Genomic DNA, 7586 nt, shown 5'->3' with positions numbered 1-7586 from the left:
TGGGGTGAGGCTGTGGGACTCCATCCCCGCCTCCAAACCCCACCAGATTACCCCAAAACCCCAGGAAATCCCTCACAGACTCTCACAAGCTGCAGCTGCTTCTCCAAGTAAGCCCAGAGTTATGTGAATAAAAGTGTTTTGTGTGAATTAAAGCCACAAAAAAAATTTAAAAATCAATGAGGAGCAGTGAAGGAGATGAACCCACCCCCTTTCCCAGCTCACCATTAACCCAAACTCAGCATTTTCCATCCCTTACAAGAAAAACTCATCCCATTAATGATTTCTAAGCTGGCACAGAGCCTGTTGTGTTTCCATCATCCCCCGTGGATGAAGAAGGGCCAAACCTCCAGTGGAGATCGATGCAGCTCCTGCCTTGAAGCTGAGAGAAATTTTACCCTGCTGAGAAGCTAAAAACCCACGTGGCCCCATTAAAGAGAAGCCCTGGATACACTGGGCTGGGTGTGTTTAGCCCTGCAACTTCCAGGATAAATTAAAAATTAATTAATAATCCATAGGCTGCTCCTGCTCCATTTGCAGCTGGAATCTAACAGAGTTTCTGTATTTCACCAAACAAGACCAAAACTTCCTTCAAAATACTTTAGTACAGAAAAATCATTATTTTTAGAAGCTGTGGATGGATTAATCCCAAACATCTCGTTCCCAGTGCTGTATTTCTTTCCCTTCCTGGTTTGGGATTTTAGACATCCCAGGGAAGAGTATTAGAACCCAAACCAGGGAATCAGGAACCATCTGTGCATTCACACATGGAATAAATATCTCCTGCAGTAGAGAGCCTTGACAGGCTCACACACCTTAATCCTGCCCTGTTATTTAATTTTCTCCTCCAGAAATTAATATCCAGTTCTTCCCAGCACAGCCCAAGCTCCCAGAACAGGCCATTTCCCTACCAGACAGAAATCACTTTAATTTTTTTAACATAATGCAGCCAGATGGATAAACAAGGGAATGGAGCATCAGGGTAAAATCCCCTTTACAGCCAGATGTGCTCTGTGGTCCAGGGGTGGGAGCAATGCTGGGATGGATGTTCCTGGCCCAGTAAAACCTCAGGAGAGGTTTGGCTGCATCAGTGGCTGAGTTAAAATCATAAAATCCTGGAATGTTTTGGGTTGGAAGGGATCTCAAAACCCATCCCATTCCATGGGCAGGGACACCTTCCACTGCCCCAGGTTGCTCCAGCCTGGCCTTGGACACTTCCAGGGATCCAGGGGCAGCCACAGCTTCTCTGGCAATTCCATCCCAGCCCCTCATCACCCTCACAGGGAGGAATTTCTTTCCAATATCCAATCTAAATCTGCTCTCTGTCAGTGGGAAGCCATTCCCCCCTTTCCTGTCACTCCAGGACCTTCTAAATAGTCCCTCTCCATCCTTCTTTCAGCTCCTTCAGGTCCTGGAAGGCCACAATTAGGTCATCCTGAAGCTGAGCAACCCCCATTCCCTCAGCCTTCCCTCCCAGCAGAGCTGCTCCATCCTTCTAACGAGAGGGTGAGTAAATAAACAAAGATAAAAAAAGCAATACCTGCTTCCTTCCCTGCTCCACATCCGTGTTCCCCTGCCAGGGAACATCTCCCTGTTCCCAGGTGCCAGGAGATGGGATGCAATGGGATGCAGTGGGATGCAATGGGATGCAATGGGATGCAATGGGATGCAATGGGATGCAATGGGATGCAGTGGGATGCACACCTGGCTGGGGATGCACACTGACAGTCCAGGCCCCTGGGAGACAGCTTAAATTGGGAATCTTAATTGCTGAGCCCTTTTGACATCCTGGCTGTAAGCACTGCAGGGTTTTTCCCGTTGGGATGGGCACCTGGATTTCTATTGTTCCCCCCTCCCTTTCCCATGAGGATCCTCCCAGGAGCTGCTCGTGGCAGAGCTGGGGAGCTCTGGGCTGCTCCCAGCTGTCAGTTCTGGGGTCAGCTGCCTGAGTTTGCTGGCTCAGAGATCACAGGCAGCCTGGCAGGAGCCTCTGCCTGCCCTGCAGGGCTGTCAGAGCCGGTATTTCCCGAGTGTCCCCGGGATCCACCCAGCCTGGACTGCGGGGCTGTTGGCACCAGCCTGCTCTGCTCCTCTCTCCCTGGTCAGACCTGTGGCCGGGGCTGGGCTCCTCCCGGCTTTATCCGGGCTCAGGGGTTAATTCAGGGCTGAAGGGTGGTTTTGTTCAGCTCTGAACCCGGTGGAATTGCCGGGTTTCAGCTCCCATCCCCTGGCAGGGACTCCCCCAGCTGAGAGCCTGCCCTGCCCTGCCCGTGTCCGTGAGCGAGGGGAAGGAGGGCAGAGCACAGTGACTCACAGTCTGCATGAATTGTTCTGGCAGGGCCTGACCCTGATGTATTCAGATGTATCCAGGCATAGCTGAGTGAAATGCAATGCTCTGGAGTTCTGGGATCATCTTGGCTTAAGTCAGGGTGAGGGTTTTTTTTCAGTAGAACTCTAATATTTAGGTCCCTTCTATTCCTTTACTCTCTCCCAGGCTCACTCCTTTCCTGCCTTCCAGCTTTTAAGGTTGTGCAGGGACTGTTTCAGCAAATTTTAAGGTCAGGTGGCCACGCAGGGGCTGTTTTATCTTCTCACAAAAGAAAGAAACCTGCATATTTTCTGCTCCCAGAAAGATCCCGGGCAAATAAAAGCACCCAGAGCTGTTCCCTGTGGGGCTCAGGAGAGCTTTGGAAACACCTCACAAGGAGTGGAGAGCCCTTGGCTGATTTCACAGGGTTGCTCAGGATTTCTTCTTTTTTTTTTCTCCACTAGGATGAAACAACATTTGTCACTAAGGTGGAAGAAATCCTTTTTTTCCTGCCAGGTGGACTCCTGCAGGAGCACCAGTTCTTTTTTGTCAGTTCTGAGATAAAGGAAGGTCCTTTTTCCCTCAGTTCTGGGGCGTAAACAGCAAAGTGCTGCCATTTACAGCAGTTCCTCTTTCAGGATGACTTCCAAATGTTTCACTGCTGTGATGCCACGGAAGAGGGGCAGCTGGAGTCAAAGAGGGAACGTGTGAGAAAGTTGGAAGCTTCAGTGGGCTAGAGGAGGAGGAGAGACTTGGCATCTGTCGAGGTCAGCAGGGCAGCAGGAGAGTCTGGAGAAAGAGCCAAGTGGAAGCAGGAGAACCCCCTGGAGCTCTGGCAGTGAGGGCAATTTTAGGGCTTGAGGGAAGGGACAGATTTAGGGGCTGGGTTTGGAGCGGGGGGATTGTCATCCCTGGTGCAGTGGGTTTGCACTTCACCTCTGGAATGCAAACAGCTGCAGGCACAGTGTGGATATCCAGCTGGCAGCACAGGCAGCTCAGCAGAGCTGGGTGAAGAAGATCTGTCCTCGGTGGAGATGTGGGATGGTGGGGAGACACCGGCACAGGCTGTGGCTGCCCCATCCTGGGAGTGTCCAAGGCCAGGCTGGAGCAACCTGGTCCAGTGGAAGGTGTCCCTGCCCATGGCAGGGGGTGGAATGAAATGATTTAAGGTCCCTTCCAACCCACACCATCCCAAGGTAACTGCCCTGTCCTGCATGTCCATCCCAAACAGGGGTGTCTGTGGTCCCCACCTGGGAGCAGCCGGGCGAGGGACGACGGGCACGAGGTCAGGTGTTTGTCCCCCCAGCAGAACAAAGCATGGCCAGCAGCCACGTTATCCCAGCAGCCCTGCAGCCCTCCTGGAGAAGAGAGGTCCCTCTTTGTGTCTGGAACAGCACCAGAAAGGGGTGCTCCGTGGTGCTGAGGGGGGCAGGACCGTGCCCGGTGCGATAAGTGCGTAGGAACGATCATCAGCTGGGCCCTCTTGGCTAATTGATTAATTACTCTCATTTTATTAAGCAATGTATTAAGTAGGGTTCAGTGCACTAAAAACTCATTAGCTGGGGCAATCAGGGACAAGCACAACGAGCACATGCAATTTGATTTTCACCAGGGTTGCAAAACGCCCTCACGGAGACACAGAAGCCCTTTGAAGTCCCGGGTCAGCCCCATCCTGGAAGGGCAGCACAGCTAAACTGCTCCACCTAGGCCTGGGTGCCTGCAGATGGGCTGCCAGGACCCTGCCTGGGTGCCCTGCAGATGGGCTGCCAGGACCCTGCCTGGGCAGCAACTGGGACTTCTGCTGGGACAGCTCTGCGGGCAAAACTGGGAGAGGTTTGTCAACTTTGCTGTGGGAAGAGTTTGGGGGCCTCTCCATGGCTGGTTTGGGAAGGAGCAGGTGTTGGGGACAGTCCAGAGGAGGCACCAGGATGATCAGAGGGATGGAGCAGCTCTGCTGGGAGGAAAGGCTGGGAGAGCTGGGATTGTTCAGCCTGGAGAGGAGAAGCTTCAGGGTGACCTGACTGTGGCCTTGCAGGACCTGAAGGAGCTGAAAGAAGGATGGAGAGGGACTGTTTAGAAGGGCCTGGAGTGACAGGACAAGGGGGAATGGCTTCACACTGACAGAGAATTTAGATGGGATACTGGGAAGAAATTGTTCCCTGGGAGGGTGGGGAGGGGCTGGGATGGAATTCCCAGAGAAACTGTGGCTGCCCCTGGATCCCTGGAAGTGTCCAAGGGCAGGTTGGAGCAACCTGGTCTAGTGGAAGGTGTCCCTGCCCATGGCAGGGTGTGGCACTGGATGGGATTTAAAGGTCTCTTCCAAGCCAAACCATTCCAGGGTGCAGCAAAAGGCCTGGAATGAGGTGCTGCCAAACCAAATTGGGGCTGGAGGTCCTGGCAGGGTCTGGGCAGTGGGTGACACCAGAGGGAAATTACTCCCCAAGAGATCCACCCCATCCCACATCCTGCCAGCCCTTTCTGGGGCACAGCAGAGCCCTGCCTGGTGCACCACAGACCAGAATGGGAGCTGTGGAGCTCAAAGTCCTCCTGGGCAGCCTTTGGCTGCGTTACCAGCAGTTGGGTTGGCAGTCTGTTGTCAGCCTGGAATATTTTGGGGAGGCTGGGACCACTCCTGTCACGTGCTGGAGCTCCTGAGGACACTGCAGGGGTTCCAGAGTGCAGGGGGGCTCGGGGGGCTCTCCCCTCCTGGCTCTGCAGTGAGAACCCTCGAGTTGATGCAGTGCTGAAAGGTGACTGTGCTGGCAGGGTGATGGATACAGCACAGGGACAAGGGGGAGGAAATGCAGTCTATTTATAGGCCTCTCATCAAGATATATGAACTGGAGAGTGGAGCATTGCCTCGGCCACAGATGGGAGTGTGAGAGCTGCTGGCAGCCTGCACCGGGGCGAGGGGGGGTGAGGAGGGGCAGGAAAGATGGACACAGCAATTATGATGAAGGCAAAACCCCACTGACAAATCAGCCCTTTCCCCCCTTTCAGCCAGGCCTGACAAATGGTTTAATTTACATTGCTTCCCTACATCAAACCCCAGCGTGGCCAAGTGCCTGGAGACCCACCTCTGGATCCTGCAGGTCACCTTTGTTTGTGTTTTCTTTGAGAGGTTCCTGGTGGATTTTGCTTTTGGTTCTAGTCTGTTGGGTGCCTGCAATGTGGTGCTTGCAAGAAGCCTCCCTGGAAGGGTTGCAGTGCAATTAAAATTCCTTGTCCTTTTTCTTTCTCCTTCCTGGCACTCCCCGTGTGAGGAGGGGATTGTTTCTGTCTGGAAGATCCAATTAAGCTCCAACACTGAAAAGAGTTAGAGGTGGCCTTTGCAATTCAATATAGGTGGAGCAGGAGAGCTGCCTGATCTCTTACTTAGCTCACATTCTTCAGTAATTTTCACTTGATGTGACAATTGGAAATATCATAAACATAGATGGGAATGATTTTTCTGGGAGTCACATTGGTTTGCAGTGCTGAGAATGTTGTGTGTTCTTTCCAAAAATGGGATTAACCAAATCTAACTTGCTCTCTCCACAGAAGAATGCTGAGACCTTTCTGAGTGTGTGTTAACATTTTAGTGGGCTCTGATTCAATTCTCCCAGACAGTGCTGAAAAAATTAAATCAGATGTTATTTTTAACTGTGTAACAGTGGATAGAGAAAATAGCTAATTTTTAGGAAACGGAGGACAGTTAAACAGTAAGTGTTTGTTTTCATTGGATTTGGCTTCCTTTTCTCCTTTAGGTTTATCCAGTGGCACATCCAAGATTTTCTGTTTATCAGAAGCAGCCCCTGGTGTATGTCTGGGTGTAAATGTTGGTCTGTGCTGTGGGGGTGGGTGTTCAGCCCCCTTTTTTCTGTGAGCACGTGTGCCAAACACCCCCCACCCCTGGCCTGGCACCTGTGCAGGCTCCAGATGTGACAATCCTCTTGGAAAATCCTGCTGTTCCCCCTCTGCTGGTTTTACTCTTTCTCACTGGGATTTGTACCAGAATTCACGACCAGTGCACATCCGAGGGCGTTCCCCTCGTGGTTTTTATTTATTTATTTAATTTATTTAATGTACTTAACGCGTTTAACCGATTAATTTTTAGATCTAATTTATTCTTCTGAGTCCAGCTGTCTGAGAGCAAAAAGAAAAAAAAAAAAATCTGAGTTTTTAGTAGGAAAAGCAGGACAAATGCAAGGAAAAGGCAGGTTTGGGCAGAGCTTGGTGATGGGTAACCAAGGCAACGAGGCCTCTCCTGAGCTGAGAGTTTGCTGCAGCCCCCCCAGTTTGTGCAGGGAACTGGGCAGCACTGGAAATTCGGGAGGACAGGGTGAGGTGGGGGAGGCAAACAAAGGAATCGGTGGAGCTGCATCCCAGAGTGAGGGCAGGTCCCCGTGGGGATGGGTGGGCAGCTGAGAGATGAGAACAGGGATTGCAAGGGCAGTTTTTGGGTAAAAGTAGTTCCCAGTGGGCTCTGCTTTCACGCTGTAATTCAGTGGCAGGACTCAGCCTGCAACGCTGCAATGAGAGGGGCCAAATGTAGCTGAAAGGCTTCCCTGAATGGGGAAATTCCTCTGGGTCTGGTTTGAACGGCTCGATTTGCCATGGGGATAAACGGGAGGGAGACACAGGGAGTGTCTTAAAGCACTTTTGTGCTCCCCTCGTCTGTTAAACGAGCCGGGGTTAACAGGAATTAGGGGTAAGGGGTTAACAGGTATTAGGGCTGCCTTCATTTGCATTCCCACCGGGGTTAACAGGTATGAGGGCTGCCTTCATTTGCATTCCCCCCGGGGTGTCCTTTGCCTGGTGGCCTCTTTCCCTTCACTCAACATCCCTTCAGCATCTCTCCTGCTCAGTCCCGAGGTGGTGATTTCAGGCTTTTAGGAAAGGATCTGTGGTGGAGGGAGGGGATCTTGTTGGGATGCATCTGAACCACACCTGGTCTGGGGGCTTTCCTACAGCTGCAGGGGGCTGCTCTCTGTCCCTCTGTCCCTCTGTCCCTCTGTCCCTCTGTCCCTCTGTCCCTCTGTCCCAGCCAGTCCTTGTGGTCCAGGATTCCCGGGGCTTTTCCAGTGCCTGGACAATCGGATCTGCCGAGGGACGAGCTCAGTTTTGCCTCAGCACAGGTGGGATCTGGGATCCCCAGAGCTGAACCAACAACCCTGCACTGATTCCAGACCATCCAAGGCTGCTGAGCTGCCCAAGTCGTGTCGGATCCGGCCGCGGGGGCTGAGCCAGGGAGCGAGTCCAGCTCTGCAGGACCCTCCTGGCAAAGCCTGAGCCTGGTCCT

Source organism: Manacus vitellinus, unplaced genomic scaffold, assembly GCF_001715985.3.
Source record: "Manacus vitellinus isolate BGI_N305 unplaced genomic scaffold, ASM171598v3 scaffold_74_pilon, whole genome shotgun sequence".
In the NCBI taxonomy this organism is placed as follows: domain Eukaryota; kingdom Metazoa; phylum Chordata; class Aves; order Passeriformes; family Pipridae; genus Manacus; species Manacus vitellinus.
Note: the sequence above shows the minus strand (reverse complement) of the source record.